At 38.2% G+C, this 23537-nt stretch overlaps 1 protein-coding gene across 4 annotated transcripts in view; it reads right to left on the bottom strand.

The window, feature by feature from the left end:
• Positions 1-23537, bottom strand: part of TMEM108 (transmembrane protein 108) — a 246723-nt gene that overhangs the window by 162463 nt on the left and 60723 nt on the right. For 2 of the 4 annotated variants that reach the window (XM_053997747.1, XM_053997776.1), the window contains exon 1: positions 2003-2059. The exons of the other annotated variants lie outside the window; for them this stretch is intronic. The gene's annotated coding sequence lies outside the window, so the exon portion shown is untranslated. Of the gene's footprint in view, positions 1-2002; positions 2060-23537 lie in introns of those variants that run through there. 4 annotated transcript variants of the gene reach the window in all.

Raw genomic sequence — 23537 nt, 5'->3', positions numbered from 1 at the left:
ATGCACAATATTGCAGATATGTCAACAGTATATTGACACATACATTTTATTAGCAGAAATAAAAGATTTTGTCAATAATAGCCTTGTGTTTTGTTTTATTCTGCATTAGGCTGTTGTAACTGCAGATCTTGGGTGCAATCGCATAATTGAATCTCTACCATTGTAACACCTATAATTGGCTTCCCTCTTTCTTTAATCTCTCCAGTGGAAAGACAAAAGTTCAAACTATTCCATACCTGGCATTAGTCTAGGGAACATCAGTGTACAAGGGTAGATCAAATTCCATCAGTTCTAATAGGATTAAAGGTGTTTCTGCAGTTTTCAAATCCTCAGAAGTAGCACATTTTTTTAAAAGGAATAACTGGTGTTCACACAGTTGATTAGCATGGTCCACCACAATCAGAATAGCTGGTAAGAAATTGAGCAGAATAATTTCACTACATCTGCAGGAAATATTACTTTATGATTCCGACTTACAGTAAGTCTGACATAAATTAGAGGGGAATAAGTCACTCTGGGACAACAGCATAGTGGGCAACAGCCTAGCTTGCATGTGTAGTTTTAGGTCTATGTCTAGTTAAGTTTATAAGTCTCTAGAATATCTTCAGATACAGGTAGTGTCACTTTTACTATCCTATTATCTATTCCTACAAATTATCTGGTTAAAATCACTCTGCAAACATCAGAGCACACTCTGATGAACTTAACATAGATTTGAACAGTTGCATCTGCCTTCCAGGGATAGTGATGCAAAGCATTAGTAGAAAATGTTTCTTAAATTCTTTTTCTTTTGAATTGCATTCCTTAATCTAGTGATTTGCACACTTTCCCCTCTCCCCCCATCCCCCCCAAAAATAAAGGCCAGGTGTAAAATGATACCCTCATTCATCAAAAGCACATTCTCATTGCTGATTTACCTTCCCAGGCATTCAAAGGGTCATTTTTAAACATAAAATTGTCAATAGGATAAAGATGAACTGAGTCTACTTGCTTTAATTAGCGGCTTTTTCCACAGCAGCCTCTTTATATAAAGGACTCCCTCCACAGACCTTGAACGCCTGACTGCTTTCTGCAGTTAAGAGAGGTGAATTTTCTCTGATACAGTATATATTTTGTAGTACTGTTGCACAAGCATGGCCATTTATTCATAGCACAGTTCAATTTCCTTCCCAATTTTTCCTGTCTAAGTCTGTTCAATCCTTAATTACTTATCCATAGTTGTTTTATCTCTGTTACAACCATCTATGCAATCTGTGCTTTAAAATATTTTACTGAAACAGTCGTCTGGCCCCTCCTACTATATGAGATAAATATATGAAGGCTATCTCTAGTAAACTGCCTATCACTACTACAACAGGCTTTTTCTGTGGTCACACTTCTAGACATCTTTAAAAAAGGATGCCGTCTTAGATGCAGTGTTCTACTTTAAATATAACGTGCAAGCCACAGGCTCATAGTTCATTTTGATATGGAGCAGTCTCGTGCCTTTGGCTGAATATTACCAATACACATCTCTGCAAACTGGTCGTGACAAGCACCTAGTCGTTCTTGCTTGAAAAACAAAAAAACAAAATAATCCTGCCTTCTACCCGAGATATGATGCTTTTCATGCAATGATAGGTACTAATGTCACCTTCCCTTGCAGCTCCCACCCATTCGAAAAGAGTGGGAATAATCCACACGCTATTTTCACTACGTACCTACCCCTGAAACTGCTTATTCACATAGAACCGAGCCCACTACGCCGCAGAAGAACAGTTACAACGCAATGCTCCTTAAACTATCGGCGCAAACCACCAGGCTGCCGCCACTTCAGATCATCTCTCGTGAAGCAAGAATGAGAAGACAAACCGAGAAGCGAACGCGTCTCACAAGCGGAGCCCCATCCCTCTCGCACCCCTGACTCCGGAGCTGGTGCCGCCGAACCGAACCGCGCAGCCCCTTCCCCGGCGGCGGAGCCCCGGCGAGCAGGAGCCGGCCGCCGCTGCCCGCTGCCGCTCACCTCCCCTTGCGCTGCGGAGCGAGCGGCGCTGCTGCTGCTGCCGGGCACCCTCCGCCGGGCACCCTCCGCCGCCCGCTGCTGCTGCTGCCGCTGCTGCTGCTGCTGCTGCTGCTGGCCCGGCGGCGGGCGGGGCTCCGCCGGCCCGGCCTCCCCGGGAAGGGTCCCTGGCTGCGGCAGGGCGGGGGAGGCGGCGGCCCCGCCGCGGGGGCGCGGAGCGGCGGCGGGCGAGGCGCGGGCGGCGAATGTAAATGAGGAGCCGCGGCTGCGGCAGCGGCTGTCAGGGATGAGGGGCAGGGTCTTACCGGGGCTGGGAGGGGGGCTTAGCTGTGATTGAGCCGAGAGGGAAGCCCGGGGTTTAGGAGGGCCGGGCTGGAGAGGTTGAATGTACGGCAGAAGCTGTTGGCAGGAATACGGTGTTACGGTGAAATTACAGGTGGCTGCCACAGCGCTTCGCTCCACACGGTCCCTTCCGCTGCGAGCAGTGGGTTGTTTGACATTCTGGCAGTGTTTTACCACTCATTTACATCGGGGCTCGTGTGCTGTCAGGGCAACTCTCACAGGTTTGAGCCTGGCTGGAAGAGACCTCCAGAGGAAATTTGCTACTGATGAGTTAGGATTTATCCCGTAGGCAACGGAGCGTTTGTAGGGACGTTGGTATGGCTGCTCCAAGAGAACCTGAGCCTCGGAAGTGCAGATCTAGAAACAGTGGCAGCTCCCAGCCCAGGTCTGTTCCAATTCAATGTCTCACCCAAAGCACTGCTGCTTCCTGAAAATTTTAAGCCGTCCTTCCTCTCCTCTCCTCTCATTAGCCACAATCATTATTGGTTGGTATTGTTCTATATTAACCAATACAGGGGAAACCCTACCTTTTTTGGTTAGCTCTTTTTGCCTTAGATTTGCTATTGCTATATAATTATTATTAGCCAATACAAACCTGCTACATCTGTCTTGTGATAATGTAGGCTATCTTACTTTTTATTTCTTATTACTTCAGAGGAAATGTTGAGTGTATCAGGAATTTAGGACTTAAGAGTGCAAAGTAGTATACAGAACTTCTGGTGTATAGGACAATTACAGAATGGTTTGGGTTGGAAAGGACCTTTAAAAGTCGTTTAGTCCAACCTCTGTGCAATGAGCAGGGACAACTTCAAATAAATCAGGTTGTTCCAAGCTCTGTCCAACCCAACCTTGAATGTTACCAGGAATGGGATGTCCAGCACCTCTCTGGGGAACCTGTGTCAGTGTTTTGCCACCCTCTGAACCTACCCTTTTTTAGATTAAAACCACTACACCTTATCCTATCACAACCGGCCCAATTAAAAACTTTGTTCTTATCTTTCTTATAAGCCCCCTTTTAGACACTGAAAGGCCAAAACAAGATCTCCCCATCTGCCTGATTGCTCAGCACTTCATTCAGCAGGCTCTACAATCTTTGCTGACTTCCTTCCAATTAAAGAAAGAGTTGCTGCTGGTGAATTATCACCAACATTGAAACTATGGATTATTCCGTGAGATTTTCCTTTGTCAGTGCAAAACCAACCACTGCTGTGTTTTCTGGCTTTCCTTTCTTATTTCTTCTTTTGCCCAATATTTCCTTCAAGTTGTTGCATGAATGGCTGAGTCCATGTCATACACCAACAACTAACAACATCTGCAGTTAATTGTTTTCAATCACAGTACAAATATTAAATAACTAGGCTAAATATGCTAATGAAACTGTAATAGCAGAGTAACCTCTTACTGACTAGGGAGTGTAAGATTTTCACCTTCCTGTATGATGAGCAAATAGATATGAGGAGAGTTTCCAAGGCTGGAAGCCTCAATTACGTCTGCCAGTCTGTGGATACTCTGGTTCATAGTCAAAGAGAGGAGCATCAGTCTGCCTAATCTCCCTGCTTCCTTATACAGTATAAAGTAACAGCCTGAAATTAAATAGACCCCTTTGCTGCACACAGAGGGGGTTTGTTTGGCAGAATGTCCATCAACTCTGCCAAACTTTAAAAATATTTTTTTTTCTGTAAAAGCTTTTTCTTCCATAGTTGCTTAGGATGAGTTTTTTCCTTTCAGGAGGAAATTTCGGCTGCTAAGAAAACATTATCCCTGGGTTCATGCAAACCACATATGGAAACCATGTTTCAGAGAAATCACTTGTCTGCCTATGTTTTTACAGACTGAGCTTAACCATTTTAAGGCAGTTTATTTAACTAGCCAGCAATAGATATTTACAGGTTAAAAGATGTTTTCTGAAGAAGACTAAAGTTCAGCCACTTCAGAGATTGATGCTTTGAAGAGAGGTTATGGCTTGTCTCAAAAGCCAGCAAGCTTGGCTCTTTAAGGCACTATAATTCATAAGTAATTATAAAGGACAAACGAAAAAGATTGGAGGTTCTTTCTCACTGGAACAAAATTATTTTTGATGTTATAACTATAGGTATAAGAAATCTTCAAAATCTCTTGGGACTGGTAGAAACACGTCACTATTAATCTTCTACCTAATGAAAATGTTTAAAAAAGGAGTGTCAAACCAAAATGAATGTAAATCTTTAGTACATAGAGAATCCAAATTGAACTGGTTTAGATATAAAGTAAAATTTATCTTTGCAAAATGAATGGAAGTTATAAAATGGTATGAACAAGGTCTATACATCAATTCTTTGTCCTTAAAGGATTCCTTAGCACTCAGGAGAACTGAAGCCTGATAGATGCCCATCAGCTTCAAAGGAACAGGATGAGGTGCACAAGCAACACTGAACTGTCAACTCTCAGAACTACAGTCACAAGGAGCCCCAGAGGAGTCCTCTAACCGTATCCATTTCTTCTCTCTGTAGGTCAGTCGCATGGTGGGTAACCAACACCTAGCAGGAGCTGAGAGATTTGCAGTTTTTAAAAATTAATCAGTGTGTAACTGAAAGGAAAAACTATACACAACTTATTACACAGTATTTTTCCACCCCCTTCTTATTCTAGAAGGGCTATAATTATTCCCAGTTGTAGAAGCTGTACAGTAGTAATCCTTCTCCTCCTACATGCTTCATTTACAACTTGAGAGCTAACAGCATAATACATTTTTAATAAATTATACTAAAATATTGTGGCACTGCTCTAAAAATAAAACCTGGAGATGAGTTGTTAAGAATATGATCCTTAAATGCATAAAACTATCCCTGAAATATGCAGGATTTTTTACAAAAATGTCTTGACTTATAAACATCTGTGATCATAAATACTTCTGAGAAAAGCACTGGCAGCGAATCTGTAGTATTTGAGTCACTTTTTTAAAGGAGAAAGCTTTTTCCTTTTTACTATTAATCTCTTTTCCTTTCATCTCAAATTTAATTCATCTCTAGGTCTTTACAAAGTCATGAAATTATGCATGTGCTAAGAATGATGAGTTAGAATGAAAGAAGGAAGGACCTCACAAAGATTAGATAAAAGTAATGATAAAAATACTGGAAAGAGTAAGGAAAATATTAGAGTTTCATTCATTCAGGACCACAACATTGTCCTGAACCATTTTAGCAACTTTTAAAAAGAATGTTTCTAATTTTGCATCCACTGGATTAATTTTGATTGTGAATCCAGATAAGAGCAGGCAGTGGAGTTTTCTTTTACTACTGTAATTTTGTATTTATGCTTATGCTTAACATTGGGTCCCCGAATCCATGGTAAAATATTTAATTACATCATCTGGTTTTCAGGCATCCTAAATGTCTACCTGCCTATAGAAGCCATAAATACCTAGCAGCTCTAGGACTGAGCACTGTTTTATTAAAGGTTTATACAAGGTCCTGGAAATCCAAGGTTAAGCCTACAGACTTCAAAACCCTTAAATTTCATATCTGGGGTTTTCTATCCTCTTTTGTTTCTCAGAAGCATCTCATAGTTCCCCAGAATTTGTAAAGATAAAGGAAAGGACTGAAGAAGGAAAAGTTGATCAGCTATGAATACCAGTCATTTACACATAAGGCATTCTCATTCTCATTGAATGGTTTTAGGAAAGTGCTCTGAGATTTTGTTTTGATGCCTATTGATTAAGATGGGCTCTCAAAAAGGCAGGTGTTACTAGGGGAAAGTTGTTCTTGTGCTCATTGCATGAACATAACAGAAGTCTCCAAGCAGGTTAATTAAGCAAGATGGAAAAGAAGCAATATATTAAAAATACAAAATCTTCAACAAAAAAAAAAAAAAAAAAAAAAAAAAAAAAAAAAAAAAAACAAAAACAAAACAAAAAAAAAAAAAACCAAAACCAAAACCAAAACCAAACCAAACCAAACCAAACCAAACCAAACCAAACCAAAAAAAAAAAAACAAAAAAAAACCAAGCAAACAAACAAACAAACAAAAAAAACCAAACAAACAAAAAAACAAAACAAAACAAAACAAAAAACCTCCTAATGCTTTAAAAGTTCTCCTAGAGGGAAGGAAAAACCTTAGGGTTTATAGGAGAATTCAAAAGGCTTTGAGAGTACTTTTCATTGGGTAGGATTGTAGCTGTTCAGGGATTTTGCAGAAAAGCATGGAGTATACCACTGAAAAGAGTAAACTAAAATATAACATTTTCAAAGCTTGCCACAATTACTTTAGAACTGTATCTAAATATTACATGTCAGGCTTTGGAATTGGGATGCTTCTCTGATAGATGTGCTGAATAGACTATTCAAAACCAGATGTGTTGAGGATGTGTGTATACTTCACCCATACCTTAATGAAACACGTTTTTGAGGAAGAGCACTGGTAGCTCAAAGTAAACGTAGGATTATTTGTTTTTTTGGTTCAGAGCAAAGAAAGTAATTCTCAAAGAGAAAATAAATTTTTAAAAAATGTCAACAAAAAAAACTAGTTTAAATTAGCCCTCACCCATAAAGAATTCCTAGTACTGCTTGAGTTATCACTACTGGTGGGAGCTGTGTTCCTGGAAGGTCACCACATCACACCAGAGCAGTGGAGGCTTAAGTTCCATTTTACCATGTGTCTATCAAAGCCAGTATTAACAACAGTGGCACAGCAGGGAAGAAGCTGAGGCAATCTGGACAGCAGATGACCGATAAGACTTCCCCCCACAGCATACCTAAGTTTCTTCAACAAGCCACACATGTCCCATAAACTCCAGGGAGCTGTTGCTGTTGCTGACTTTCCCTTCATTTCACGTGTTTCCCTAGTTTATGTCTGTATGGTCAACAGAAACGTTCCACCACCAACTTTAGGCTGGGGTGTGATATGTCCTTTCCAGCAAAGACCTCAGGCGATGTACATCTCATGGAAACTTAGTGTGGAAATTAAAGTATTCTTCTTATGCCCAGCTCTTAGAAAGAGAAAAAAATATATATAATTTTAATGGTGCAAGTAAAAGGCTAAATAAAACTAAAAGTAACTGCAGGAAAAGATGAAAGAATATGAAAATTAAAAAAAAATCTAAGATTATTTTCCTATCTGTTGCAAAATGCTCTTAACTAAGTACTTAATCCTGCTGTTGAGTTTTAATAAACTGGTATTAAGGACGGTGCTATTGTGTCAGCATTGTGATAAAAAAAAATTCAGGTGGCCTTTCCAGACATCATCACCAAAGCACCAAAAAGATAACGCTTGCTATTTTCTTAATGAACAGCAAATAAGATACAAACTTCTTGTGTATTTAGAACCTCCCTCCTGTTCAGAAACTAAATTCATTGCTTCATTATAATTAGGACCTTTACAGATTTCTTTATGATTGCTAATTACTTTTTAATCTCCCTGGCAATTAATAGATTTTCTAAACTTAATTGATTTCACTTACAAGGACTAACAGATTATCCAAGATTGTGCTCACCATCTGTCATGTAAACACAGGTAAAGTAACATTTTCCTTGCTTTTTCTTCCTAAATGGCATCTCTTTTACTTTGGAGTTGTTGTGTCCAGATTTATAGTATCACCAGCAGTTTTTGGTTGGATGCATCTATTTGTAATATAACTTTCGAGAAGCAGAAATTATACATACAGTGAGGACTTTCAATAAGTCGCAAAGGGTTCTATTAAGCTAAAAGTTCCCCTGAAAAGACAGTGCAGTTCTTATTCCTAAATGTAAAAATCTCTAAAGCTGCAATCACGTTCCAATTAGCAAGGTGTTGGATTAATTCATTATTACAGTTCTCCAAATTGAGAAGACTAAAATAAGATGAGCTATTTGTCTTCTTCTGACATTTTTCTGTGCATTCAAGGAGAGAAGGACTGGATAAGGAACAGAAAAGTCATGTTTCCAACCTCAACGGTTGGGACACTTTATACTGAAAATTAATTGTCTCATAACTTACAAGTCCAGGAAGTGAGACTTCAGAAACAGATGTCTGATTAAAATTGTTTGCACTGCCCCTGATCCAATTAGGAAACTATCCCTCTGCCATCATGGCACTGTTATTTCTGTGTTTTATGAAAATATAACCATGTAGAGCCTACTGGATCTCTTCTTTATAGCTGGATGAAAGTATTTGAACTACTGAATTACCAAAAGAGTTTTACAAGTCTTTTTCAGGGGCTATTAATTCAGCCATGTAAATATTAGCATTTTGTAGAGATTTTTAAGTGCATTTGGTCACAATACTGCTGGATTTTGATTCAGTAGTGCATTAGTTGTCTGATGGTGTGACTCCTTGAAATGCCCCAGTCAGTGCAGCTTTCCAGATGTGTTCCACAACAGCTTCCATGTTCTGACAACAGTATTTTTTATCACTTTCTCGATAAAAAGAAAAATACAGTATTTTGTCTAAATATGACTTCCAATGAAAGTGTGAAAGTATTTCGGCCAAATAGAAGATATGGCCAAGGTATCTGCCTTTTGTTTATTTTTAAAATAAATGTAGAGCATTGACAAAACAAATAAAATATGGCTGTTTCCTGTGGAAAAGAAAAGAGTAAAAATATGTATTACATGGAAAACTGGAAGGTGAATTCTGTTCTAGTGTATTGATTTCTTTTGATTGTTTTTATTCAGAGTGTGATATTTTTGTTTACTCGACAGGCAGGAAAAATAAAACCATTTTCAGGGAATGCTCTCCTTTTTTTTAGTATATTCCAGGGCAAAAAACCTCATTGTTTTCCACCCACCTTGCCATCCTCCTTTTGCCTATCATTTCTACCATTTGTGCTTTCATCCCTGTCTGCAAAAGGTTCTCAGCCATTTTCACAGGGCCAACCTTCTAAACAATCTCTGCCCATCAGTTTCCTGTGGGTTCAGGTGTTTGACTCTTCCAAAATTTTGAAAAGATGAGTCTGTAGCTTTGCAATACAAATCTCCAAATTCTATATTTGCCGCATCAGTTCTGATTATATTCTTTGGATATTTATCTCATAATGTATATGAATTAGCTATATTAATCAACTTTAACATTAATTGTCAGACACAGCACTATGATCAGAGAGATGAGTATTAAAGAGTGCCATTCCCTGGTTTCCTGCTGGGGAGCGTGCTAGGCTCAGGTGATGCACTGTCAGAACATTCCTCAGGGACTCATAATAACCCTCCCACTGTCAACCAAATGCAGCCGCAAACTTACAGATCTGCAGATGTCTGTCTGTAAGCAGGTCTTTACTCTGTCGGCAAGCTCAATCACCTTTGAACATCCAATAAAGCAAGAACACCATCCACTTTGTCCAGATTTTAAAGCAATTACAAGTTACTCAGTGCAGGTAGCACAATTGCTGATATTTGCATGGATCATGTAGGGATTTCCTTAGAAAGGAAGGGTCAGCAAATGTTCTGGCTTCTTACTTATGTTCAGTAAAAGTGAGGGTCCCAAATGTGGGTGAATTTGCTCATAACGTGTCACACTTCAAGGTGCTTGGCTGAACATTGGCTGAACATTCTGAAATGAACAGTATCCAATGCATTGGTATGCCAACAGGACAATCCTTGGAAAGAAAATAGGTGTATTTCAGCTGTGAAATTTGTAGTAATTCACCCAGCCCTGTGGTAGCAGTGTAAGGAATCAGGTTGGTAGCTGCTGAGTTAGGACTGATAGTAGCAGGGCTTCTTTCACCTGAGGCAACCAGCCCAAGGGGATTTGGGGATCCCTCACTAGGACTGTTATGCCATACCTTGAATTCACAGAATAGACAGCAAAGTAGGTCTGTGAACGTGCATATGTGTGCAGTAGTAAATAAATGTTGTGATTAACAGCTCAATTCCAACATAGAATCCATGTCCTCTTTCATCAGTGTTCCCAAATAAACCACTTTATCAGCATAAGCATCAAGCTTTTCAGCTCAAAAGCAAAGGAGTTTACTTAAGCCATTGAAGAGTTTACATTTCTTCCATCTATCCTGTAACTTCCTCACTGTACATGGAAAATGGAGGTTTCCAATCTCTGTGTCTGGTTTTGTTTGTTTAATCCAACTTTGTTATTAATCCTCTAGCAACTCACAGTACAACACACATCAACCAAGATGATCCTAATGGTTTTACAGGCCCGTGGCCATATTCTGAGACTTTGAAGTTAATAATTTTGCTTGAATAAGGAGTTCCGAAATGTTCAAGCTTTTGGTTAAGAACTGCAGACACAGGAACAAAAAATGCAGTGTTCCCTGCATACCCCTTTTTCTCTTGAAGACAAATTGGAAATATTTGCCTCATTCTTTTCTCTTCCTATGCAAGTATCTGCAATTTCACAACATCTACATCATTAAAAATTCTCCTCTAAGGCAAAAGTTGTAGAGCCAACTGAACTGGGCTCATTTTCAAGTCAATGAGTTTCTATTTGAACAGTCAAGTCATACAACTTAAGATAGTGGAATAAGAAAGCAATAATCTAGTAATAATGAAGTGGAAAGAAGTGTGAGTACTTATTAAGCCTTGCTCCCTCAGGACTCAAAATTACGTCCGAGTTTTCAAATGTGCTGAGCTTCAACTTAAGTCATGTGCATGTAATGGAGCAGAGAAAATTGCAACAGATTTACAATATTAACAGTTTACTGAATTTTGCACTTGTGTGAGTAGTACCTCAGTGTATAATTTATTTTTCCTAAGCTGCCCTTCAAAGATAAAATTAATTAGAGAAAATGTAAAGGCAACTCTGTATTCTGTCAAAATTCTGAGTATGTTTTAGTGCTGTGCTTTTTCAATTTGTTTTGTCTTAGAGGAGGACCATGAGTAGTTTTTTCCCACAACAGTTATTGTTGGAATGATGGAAGGAAAAAATGAAGAAATGAACAGAAAACAAAGAGCATTTGTAAAACTAATAGAATTTGCCCATGGCATTTTAGCACTCATGTAACACATGTTTGAATTCAAACAAACATTTAAATTTCCTTTCTCTGTCTGAATTTTTTTTGGGAGACACTGACCACATTTCAGCTTTGATAGAACCATTTTTATCCTAGACAACTTTAGTTCTGTCTAGTATCCTAGACAGCTTTAATTATTTAGTACCTGTGTCAGACAGCTAAATCTTCAGAGTTATCCTCCTTCAATAAGAAATCTCAAGTCAAACTTCAGCCAATCCATAATCAACTTTTTCCAGCTAGTGTTTTTATTTATTTGGTGCCTTTTGATTTATAATGCCATTCAGTATGGCATCTGCCTCATCTCAGCCCTATTCAACCTTCACCAATGTCTTGCTAGGTACTTGTTTATTTATCTCCTCCAGGAAATGCTTTACCTAATGGAGAGTTGTAATTCTCCATTTCTCAAAGAAAGCAGTGAAGGAACCTGTTTTTCTTTGTCAGCTGCATGCATATAGTTATTTACACATATATATATTTTCATTGCTTAATACAGATTTTTCCAATCACAAAAGTTTCTCTGTCTGTCAGGAAAAGTTTGAGTTCTTACATTATCTATTTTAATATCAGCTTTGACTCCATCACCATTAAAGCAAACTAGAACTGATTCTTCTCTTTCCTCTTGATTTTTATTTCCTTTCTGACCTAGGCATGGCAAGAAAGATCATATGGGAAACACAATACACCCAGGCAAAAGAAAATATAGCCTAAAGAGACAAACTTGGTTAAAAGTCAGCCGGAACAACACCAGAAATTATTTTTAAAAAATTGAAAAATGAAATACATAGTCACGGTTTACATAATGCTGACCTAGCAGTATTTTTGTACTTCAATTGCTGCTACGGGCTCTCTCATCCCTTTGCACATTTGCAGTGGCATCACAAGACCCCTGGCAGTGGTACTGTCCAGCTGACGTCAATATAAGCCCTGCTGTTGACTCCAAGGATCAAGAACTTTATTTTAGATACAAGTCAGGATTTTGCTTTTGAAACAATGTATTTTTTTCTAGCTTCAAAAGTGGTTTTACCTTCTCTTTACCTGTTGCTTTCTTCCTATCTTGTTCAGTTGAATGACTAAAAATAATTACCAGGTTATAAATAACTAATGTCCTTGAATACAAGGGGAAATGAAAAGAAAATGGAGACATCTTTTGCATTAGTTTAAAACCTGTTCAGGATAATCTCCTCTTGGGTGTAATTGGTCAACTTTGTGACTGAAGGTTAGGAAAGACATAGGAATTAAAAGCAAGGGAAATAACCTACATCTCACTTTGAAATGAAATCTGTTTGCCTGACACAAACAGTCTTGGTTAATAACTTTATAGCAGACATACAAATAGTAAGGGGATATTTTTGTCCATAATGCAAAAAAATTAAAGAGAACTGAGCAATGAAGGTCTAAGGAACTACTAAAAATAGCAGAAAACTGCGCCAGTCAGTCATGGGACCAACAAAAGTGCTAAATGTTGTACAGAAGGAGTAAGAAATAATTTCTTTAGAAGATGCAAATTCCCAAATGTTTTGTAGGGTATCAGACTTTTTTTTTTGTCTGGAAGGACATTATATCTTTGCAAAAAAAACCCCTTTGTGTTTGGTACTGGCTTTGAAGCAGGCAGTTTCCTCTTGCAGAATTAATTTTTCTTGCATTTTGCTTAAAATGAAATTTTACGTTCAAGAATGTTTTCTAAAGCAGCAAATGATTGTGAAATATAAAGGACATGAATCTTTGTGTATAGCCAATTTTAATGAAAAAGAAGTTGCTTAAGAAAACACACCTAGGGTATGGTCTAGCAATGAATATTCATTTTCATCAAACACCCTTGATTACAAAAGAAAATAGATAAGACACAAGTAATACTAAGTTTCCTCGTCTTATCACCACTCTTTTTAGCAACTGGGACGATTCAAGGGGATGACCTCGGAGTGATTTCCTGTACAGCAAGCTACAGTGCCTGCACTAAAATATAAATGAGTATACTTGTAATTTTCTACGCACTACTCTTGTTTGAATGGAAAATGTGAGGGAAGACACAATTGAAAAACAGACATAAATTTGTTCAAAATTTTGGAATCAGATTTTGGAATCAGAATTTTGGAAACAGATTTACAAATTTGATATGAATGAAGGTAAATTTTGAAGGTTGTGTGTGGTACAGTAAGACAACATGGGAGAGTCTAGAAGCTCAGTTTCTGTTTGAGGTTCTGCCTAACTGAATGTACAGTAAGTGCCACTGGAAATAGCAGCAACATGCCGATAAGGTGAGGCATTCTTCATGCATTTCTTCAACAGAAAAGTACAGGTAAGTTACCACTCACTTCACTAGCCAGAAGCAGTACAGTTCTATCTCTCTCATTTTAACTTTGTCAGCCTCTATATCCTGGTTGTTAAAACACAATTCTGCCCCTCCATTCTGCCTTATTTACATTGTCTTTTTAAAACTGTTCCTCAGAAATCATTTGCCATGATTAAAATGTTTCTGTGATTTGCTTCTGAGAATGCTGCCTATTTGTCATATCTTTAAAGGGTCTGGAGGAAAATGTTAGTAATAGTATTGAGAAATGGGAATGAGTTATTCTACAAAAAGAATGAATTTTTTTTAAGGGAAATAATTTTCAGGAATTTGTGTTAAGAAGGAAGATAGTCATGTCAGTCATTGCTTGTGATAGTAGTTCTGAATTAATTACTGCATACACAGTGCTATTATCAATTTGCTAGCTATCCAGCATGAAAATAATATAGTGGATTTCAATGCAGAGAATTATGTAATCCTGATTTTAATTTACATAATCCTTTATAAAATTTGAAATCAACTATAATGACCTCCAACTGCACAAAATATTTCAGAGAGAAAGAGGTTGCTATAGTTCAATTCCTAATTTTTTATCCACTTTGCTAAAAATAAAAGATGACGATTCTGACACATTTATTCTCGTTGCAAGTACCCATCTGCAGGTGCTGCTCTACTGAAGAATAGAAAGGCATGGTCCTGGTTCATGCTGCAATGAACATCTGATTGCAGGAAAAATTCCACTAAGTCTGCAGGAGCATGGTTATAAATAGGTTATGCTCAGCATAAGTCAAGCATGCAGATTTACCCCATAAGGCATAAAAAGAAGTATCGGTTCACTTTATGTTCTCCATCTTTGTTTGGATGACTCACTTCTTAATCCAATACAGGCAGCAAGAAATTAATATTTTTCCCATGTTCTTATTCCTGTCAGTCCCAGTAACAGAGGGCTATGCCTTGTTGTTTCTTTGGATCATTACTGAAATGCATTTATTTATTGCTGTCTCAGGGTTGATGAACAGGTGTGTTCTTAAATCTTCATTTAGTTTTCTGTGAGCCATATGGATGTTTCAGTGTTCGATCCCTCACATCCATTCCTTCATGTCACACAAATTTACCCTGTGCTGACAGGATTGTAGCTCCAGATTAATTACTGTATATGACTTTGCTTTGTTATCAAGTCATGAGTTGAGGAAACTACAATGCATAAAAAACTATTGTTACAGTTCTGGTAAAACAAGGTTTGTAGGATAGGCACATCCTCTTACTTGTTCAAATGATTCAGTTAGGAAAAATGGACATGTTTCCAGGCACAAGCATCTGGAGCCTAATTGTGTGTCCCAACTGTATCAGCTGGTTTAATGCCATTCTTCATAAGCTTTGTCTCTCTGTCATGCACACACACACACAAACATTACACACACAGACTACTTATTTGTTCCTTGCACATTAATTTCAAAGGAGTATTTACTGATAAGGCCTAACTTCCAGGTTTTGTCAAGGAAAAGGAGGGGAGGAAAATAGGTAAGAGAAACAGTTAAGAGAGAAGACTGAACTTCCCTGAAACTGAACAATTGATTTTGTTGCTTATGAAGATTATTATAGAGTAGGTATTGGTGCACATTTCTTTGTGAGATGACTGTGATTGAGGTTCAAATCTGTAGACCTCTGGGCTTCATAAATTTATATCATGCCAGATTTTGAGCTGCTCTGTGCTAATTTACATTCTCTCGGGTTATTCTGTTGTTGAGATGTTTACTGCATTAATTTATTGGTTTGGTGTGACAGCTGGGGAGAAATAAATGGAAAGTGTTGGAAATGTTAAGAAACTAGTCTGGGAAAAGGAAACACCTGAGAGAAGAGGACAAAATCCAAGGTTCTTTCTGACAAAGAAAAGTGTCACATTGGAGAAAGCAGCCAAGAAATAATATATAACTATGCAAAGGCAAAATTCAATGCAGTATATCACATCTGAATGAAATCACACAAGTATTTGGGAACACAGAATAAAAATAAGTGCTACAGATGCCCTCTGCAGACATTTCCCAACAGTTTTTTACCCCTGACTAGGATCTCGAATCCCCATGTATACCAATGTCCCTAGGCTGTCATTCATCTGCCACTTTATCATCAATGGGTAAGATTTGAAACATTTTTTTACTAACTCAAGTAAAAATATACCCTATTTCTGAATGTGATTAGAAAAAAATCAAGAAATTTATCTATTATGTCCTTACCCTGACAGTCATCACAAAAGTTGTCACCACTAGAGACCTATTGCTTTTGATAATGATTTTTCTTGGTGAAATCAAGAAATACTTGTCCAGGTAAGTGACAAGACAGTGAAGTGGGTTTTTTATGTGTCAGTCTGAGGCAGAGTGTGTGCTATATCAATATTATGTCTAGCATGCAGATTAAAGCAGAGGTTCTACTAAAAGAAGAAGAAAATAATTGGTATACAGCAGACTATGATTGACCATTAAGTTGCTGGACTGCTGAACTGGTGATTCCAAAATAGGTCTCAGGCTGATGGTGTTATAGAACAGAAGGAGATACTCATGCAGCTAATGGTAAAAAGAAAACAAACAAACAAAACAACAACAATGAAAAACCACTGAACAACTTGGCAATTATAATCATAGGATCAGGCAAAATTACCAGCTGGAAAAAGTACTTCAAAGAAAAGTTTCTCTGGGCCCTGGGGAAACGAGACTGTCTCAACTGTTGCTGTTCCAAAAGGAAATGGCGCATCTGAGAAACTCAACGCTTTTTGTAACCAAGGCTAACATTAGCAGGACTTATACCACACCACAATAATGCAGTGGATAGAGCCAAGATTAAAAGGATATGTAAAGCATAATTTACTCAATGGGACAATAGAAAATGCTATTTATTGCTCACATTTCTGACCCTATTATTCATTAGACTAAAACATGGTGGTTTGTTTGAAGTGGACTGAGGGGGAATAAAGGCTTGGACAGATTTCATCAAAATGTAAACTTCCTGCCCACGTTTCCATACATGCCAGTGTTGCTTTCAGATCACTCCTACAGGTTCTGACCACAGTCTGAAAGGTGTTTCTTCCTTTGTTTCCAAAGCATACTCAGACTCTGCCTTCCTCCTTTTGCCTAAGATTCTGCTATGTCATTAGAACCCTGTAAGGAAGGGATGAGAGATTTGGGGGTTGGGGTTGATCAGCCTGGAAAATAGAAGGTTCCAGGGTGACCATATTGCATCATTCAGTACCTGAAGGATCTTACAGGAGAGCTGGTGAGAGACTTTTTACACAGGCATGTAGTGATAGGACAAAGGATGGGCTTCAAACTGAAAGAGAGCAGGATTAGATATTAAGAAGAAATTTGCTGTCTTGGTGGTGAGACACTGGCACAGGTTTCACGGAGAAGATGTGAATGTCCCATCCCTGGGAGTGTTCAAGGCCAGGCTGAATGGAACACTAAGCAACCTGGTCTAGTGAAAGTGTTCCAGCCCATGGTGGGGAGAATTGGAACTAGATGATCTTTAAGGTCTCTTTCCAACTCAACCCTGCATCTCAACCCAATTTATGATTCCATGATTTTCCATTGCTAAATTTATTTGCTAACTCTATGCATTGGCAACACTTACAAAGTTCTCGATATATCCTTCCCACACAGCTACTTCCTTTCCATGTGTTTCTAATACACAAAGAAAATTAAGAATGAAACCTAATGACACAAAGTTTCAGTATTCTGATGTGTTTATTAGAGTGGTCCTACACTGTTGCTTCTATTCTGACCACGAGGAACAGAAATGCTGTTTTTTTCTGTCCATTAGCCCTGTGCTTCTCAGAGCATTCATACTGAGCTGTCTGATCCTCCTCTACTTTGGTTGGCCCATGTAGTGCTTACTGCAGATAAGGAATGACAAAATTGTTCCTAAATGCTATGTCCTCTGCCACACAGCAAAAAGCTCGAGGGGGACTGCTGCTCCTTCATTCTCTAGCTCACTCTCTTGTGGAAAACATGAGGCTATGACTTTTGTTTCCACAAGTCTGGGAGGATCAGGCCAGCACCAGCCTGAAATCACAGGACTGTCAACAGTTACTACACCAAATCAGCACCTACACAGTTCCTCATCACCATGGCAATGGGTGTGATTGCCATCCAGATGATGAAACAAAAGTAATCCTTTTGGCCTTTGCAAATCACTGGAATTCTCAGTTGCTTTCATGAAATTGCTTTCATGTGGGTGAGGGTCCATAGTGACGCAGAGTTCCCAGGCAGGTGCAAAGGAGAGCCCCTTTATAGCAAAACCCAGGCCTTTTTAAGCAGCTAGGACTTCGTATCAGTTACACCATGATGTGAACATGTAATGGTTATTTGACTTGTTTTTCTACCTCTAATTCAGCTGAGTCACTTTCCCATAGTCCTCTTCTACTTAGCAGAAGTAGCAGGCCTGAGCCATGATTTTACAACGGGTTACAAGGCCCTTATTTTATAAAGTATTTGGCTATATGCAACACTTTCAGTATCATGGAGGTCAGTGGTTTGTGCTAAATTTGTGTAGCCATGAAGCTGGAGGCTTTGTGCATTGATAAATGAAATGCTGGATGCTACGTGGCCTAAAAAGTTCAGGAATCCCTTTCCCAGAATCAGACCAATCTGGATAATTCTGTTCTGGAGATTTAAATTGCCTAAAAAATTTAAAATAGTTATTTGGGGTATATTACCACTCTGTCTTCTAAGCCTCCATCTCCTTGGTCTTTCCTATCAAATAGAAGGCCTCATATTTATGTAAGACATTACACATGCATGCTACTATGTGTGTATACCCTTTTGATGTGCTTTGAGGTGAAAAGCAGCATTTTAATGTGAGATTACTATCTCTTCTTCAATAAGGAATCAAAGGGAAAAGGGATCAAAAGGTACTGATTTCATATAAAATCACAATGAAAGGTCTCTGCCTTAATGTTTTGTCTACCAAGTTATTTATAACCTGTAATTATCCCTGCCCTTTCCATGACATAAATAGGTTGCACATGGTAGATCATTAGAGTGATTATTCCGTATTGGTCAAGCCTTAAGGTCCTAATTAGTTCTTAGTACAAGTGAAATGATTAAACTCAGTCACAGATTTATCCTCAAATGGAGCAAAACCAGACTATTTTCTCAGCACCTGGCCTAGTGCTTTATTTTACAGCTCTATTATCATCTGTCTCTTCACTGCTTTATCCAACATGCTGCAAGCATTTCCACTGGCTTTGCCTGAGAATAACAGAGATGTGTCATCCCTTGGAGTAGCTTTGCCAGGACTAGCTAAGAGAAACCAGCACAGTCTTTTGGTACTACACATCACTCTTTCCAGAAAAGGTTGCCTAGGTAAGGGTGAAAAATGAGAAGTGACTTGAGGTTCTGATCCAGCTTTTAGCAACCACCAGAGTTTAAGGAGAAAACTGAGAGATACCATCAACGGCAAAATGCACTGAAGTGAGACTACATGATTTCCCATGCTTTAAATTCAATATCTCAGTAGCAACAGACAAGTTTATCCCTTCATTAAATATCAAGGTCAGTTTGCATAGCAGATTTATTGAAAATGATGATGGGAAGCACAGCATGAAAAAATGGAATGCAGCTGGCAGGAGCTGCCTAATTTCTGGGAATCTAACAACAGGGTACACAATGCCTACCTTTTTGAATTGAAAGCTGAAAGAGATACAGGGAGCTTAACTTAAATCAAAATATCAGATTTGAACTCTGAATCTAAATTTGACATCCATATCCATACTTGCCTTTTATTTACAGAGTTTGCTGTTCCAGAATTCGTGATTTCAGAGCTGTCATATGTCTTTGACTCATAAGGAGAGTTGAATGTGAAACCAGATTCAGATTTTTTGACTCAGCTCAAACCCCAGTGCATGGCTGGTAAAAACTTCATTCATTTTACCTATTTTAACTATCTATACAGACTAAGTCCCATATGCATTATAAGTAAAATAATAAAGATAAACAATCAAATAGAATCTCAGAATCTTATTACACAGAAATACTTCAAAAAAGAAATGTTTCATCTGCAGACTAGCAGTGAAAAAAAGAGATTGATTTTTACTTCTTTCTCAGTATGTGACAAGTGTTTCATGTACTGCCTATAGGTTGCCAGTTTTTCCTTAGTCTACATGGTGAGTAAAATCTGATTACATTAAAGCTCAAAAATATATCACAGGATAGAAATAATAGCTGTAAACCAGAACAGACATCCTTCTGATGAAATGATCCTAAATTGCACATCTCTCATCTCATCGTCATGCAGACACCAGTGAAAATTGCAATGACCTCCACTACTGTACCCACTAAAAATTATGAAATCTGAACAGTCAGCAGTTAATTTTGAGCAATGCCCAGTGCAGTTTTTAGAAGACTATTATGTATCATGTTTTTAAATTTCTTGTTGTATCATTGTGCAGACATGATTGGCATTCTACAGAAGATACAAATTTATTCTGGATCTCCCTTAAGGATTAGTTTCAGTTATGGAGAAAGGAGCAGAGTCTGTGCTGAGCAATTGTAACCCAATAATAAAAAGAATTGAAAATGTGACTAACTGCCTTGAGTTTATATTCTGTTTGAAGGAGAATGATAGAAAAAAATAAAAAGTCTTAGTGTATTGCCCTCACAGAGGAAAGAATATGTGTTTGGCAATGAGACAAGAAGCAGAAGGAACAGTGGAAGGATTAGTTACCCTGGGGTACTGAAGTCATGAGTATCATCCCATATTGAACCTCTTGAACATCTATGCCATGCCACACAATTTACAGAAAATATTTCTATATGATCATTGCATTGTTTAGAAACCTTTTTTGGGAGTAAAGCATTTCTACCTATATGGAGCAGTAACTATGAAGACAAGTCTCAGGTCTTATTCTCCAACAAACTGCAGTGTTTTTCACATTCTTAAAAGCACTGTGTAATTAAAACCTACTGCCCTTACAAAGGCATTGTAATTTAGGACCTTTGATTAATGTTTTTTTTACAACTGACTGGAAAAGGAGAATGCATTAAAAATTCTGAGATTTCAGTCATTGGCTGCTCTTTTTATAAGGAATTGCCAATATTTTCTCAGGAATAAGAGAAACATGCTGAACAGAGATTATTTAAATCAAGGCAACCAACTCCTTACACATGAGAGGCACAGATCCACTGTCCTGCCTTTCTTGAATCTCCCATATTCTAGGCAGGAGAGACATCTAACCATCAATTACAAGGGTTAACTTCTCTGCTGCCAAGAGAGGTGGAGTTCTTACACAAAGCACAGGAACTGAATCCAAAGAGTCTGAGAAACTTCCATCCTGGAAAAGCCAATAATTTTAGTGTAAGGCATTCATCAGATACAATTGCACTTGCTTGAGCCCTTGCTCCATATTCAACATACTGATTTGACCAGATCTATTTTTAACTCAAATGAGTGTCTTGGTTAGCAGCTATTAGCTGCTCTGGGGATCTTTCTTTTCCTCATATGGCCCTTTTGCAGCAGTCTGTATCCTGAATCCAAAAAGCTTCTAAAATTTTTTCCATCAGATTTGGTATGTTTCTATTTTACTGTTTCTTTCTCAAAAAGTCAGAATTTGAGATCATATTTGTGCCATCCTTTCCTTAACAAGCAGTTTGAAATAGTAGCAGAAATGTGAAGGAGATGCATTAGGGAGGAATAAATAGTACATTTGGTACCCTAAGGCCAGCAGCAAATGTATTTCTCACCTAGTGCTCAGATTTACTGGGCAGATTGGACAAGTAATCTTTGCAAACTTTCAGAGGTACTGGTGTACCATTAGTGAACACCACCCTCATTTTAAGAGCCTGCTTACATCTCTCTAATAGGTTCCAGAGGGTTCCTGTTTGTCAGAAACATAAATTTTTAAAAACGTGAATGACAGTATAACAGAAGTTAGAAAGGGAAGAGATCTATGAGGTTCCACAACACATTCTCCTACTGGGAATTCATCTCTTTATTCTGATTTACCCGAAATGTTCAGATGTGTGCTAATTTTAGCATTTTTAAAGAATATTTGAAGAAATTGATTTGCTTTTACAACAGTGAGATACATTGGAGTGTTTTTCCTTAGAGAGAGGGGAGTCTAAAACATCACCAATCTGTTCCTGTGTTTGGAAATCACTTACCTACCACCTGGGAACATAACAAACTGACATATGGTACTGTCATTATCTGCCTCCTGGAAGATAGCAGAGAGTATCTACATGAGAGGAAAGTTTAGCCCAGTTAGCACCAAAGAACACTAGAAACAAGAGAACCATATTTTTTCCTGAGTGAAAATTGCGCTCTTAAATAATTCTTAAAATATTGAAGCAATAATTAGAGACTAGGAGAAACTGAGATTGCCACACTATTTTTAAATGCAGGGACGTAAATAAGAAACAAAAGAGAAGAACAATTTAACAAAGGAAAATAATTCAGCAGCGGAACTGATGGCCACAGTGGAACAAATGTATTAAGAGATTCAAAAGATTGCTAGGCAAATTCATGCAAGCACAACCCTTAAATGGGAATCAAATAGTATTATAGATTGCAATTATGGATGCAAACTCCAATCTAAGAGCTGCCTGTAATGTTTTAAATGGACAAAGCCACCGGTCATCATGTAAGCTGCAAGTCTAAAAGAAATAGCAAGCCAGGTACCTTTATTATCAATTTAGTCATGCACTTCTATTTATGTGCCTGAATACAGCTGTATGTGTCAGATTTTAGGCTTTTTGCTTTCAAAACCTTTATCTATACAACTTTATAAGCATGAAACTCAAGATAGCTGTGTAAAAAATGGATGCATGGAACCTTATTTGTGATAGTTGTGACATAATTTTATGAGTCCAAATTTATTACAAGACCTTTCAACATCCTGCAGCCTGCCTTTTATGTTTATCTGCCAACATCTGTTCTGGTTGCACTAAAAGAACATTTCCAATCTACAGCAAAATATATTTGCTAAGCGGTAGATATAAGCAAGAGTTCAGCTAATATCCTCTGTGTCATCATCTGCAAATCTATGATGGCCACATAAAACCTGTTTTTTTTGTTATTAAATTGATGGAACTAGTTAAGTAAAGTAACTTGCATACATCTGGAGAAGGAATGACACTGACAACATAGGTCTGATGCCCCAAGTGCATTCCAAAGGTTCCTGTTGGCAACCTTGCAGCCAGTCTAAAATTATACAGATGAACTAAGAATTTACTAACATTTCAAATACTAATCTTTTATTGATCCTGAAAGACTGGATAGAAGATGAATGTGGCAATTGTGTTTCTGGAACTTCAGTGATTTTATTAGTAAAGAGCCCCAAGTCATGGGGCAAAAAAATCCCACTAGAATGGAGTCAAACGATTGTTCCTGCTGAGCAAGAAACTGAGCCTTACTTTTCCTTCTGTATGGCACTCCTAGTTGTCTTTAGAGGGCAGAATACGGCAAAGGATGCAGAAAAAGCTTAGTCCTAAGAAATCTGCATTATTTACTTTTAGTCTGTCCTTTAATTCTCATGTCTTTGAAGAACTAATGAAATCACCATTCTCTTATATGAGAAATTTATATGCAGCTTGCCTTAAAAAAAAAACCCTCTTAGCAGGTTTTTTTTCATTGCTGTTCCAGAGCAGCAGTCAGATGACACCAGCAAAGATGACTCCCTCCTTGATGTGCAATCCTCCACCATACTTCAGTGCTAGATAGCAGCAGAATAGATCTCAGCCATGTAAACCCCTATTTTGACTGTTTCCCACAACTCCAACTGGAATGGCAGTTCCACATGCTCCAGCCTCATGTGGAGATAGCAGCTGACTTCTGAATACATACAGCAGCATAACCTGGCCCTGTGCTATGTCTAAGCTGATGCACATGTGCAGTGAGGCTGTTCAAGCCCATATCAATGGTCTTTGCAGCTCAGGTGTGCCCTGCTCTCTTTCGTGCTCCTCACAGAGATGTCTCCATTTTGAACAGAGATGATAAACCATTACAGC

This window comes from Vidua macroura, chromosome 1 (genome assembly GCF_024509145.1).
Source record: "Vidua macroura isolate BioBank_ID:100142 chromosome 1, ASM2450914v1, whole genome shotgun sequence".
NCBI classification, from domain to species: Eukaryota; Metazoa; Chordata; class Aves; order Passeriformes; family Viduidae; genus Vidua; species Vidua macroura.
This window is presented reverse-complemented; position numbering and strand designations above follow the sequence as displayed.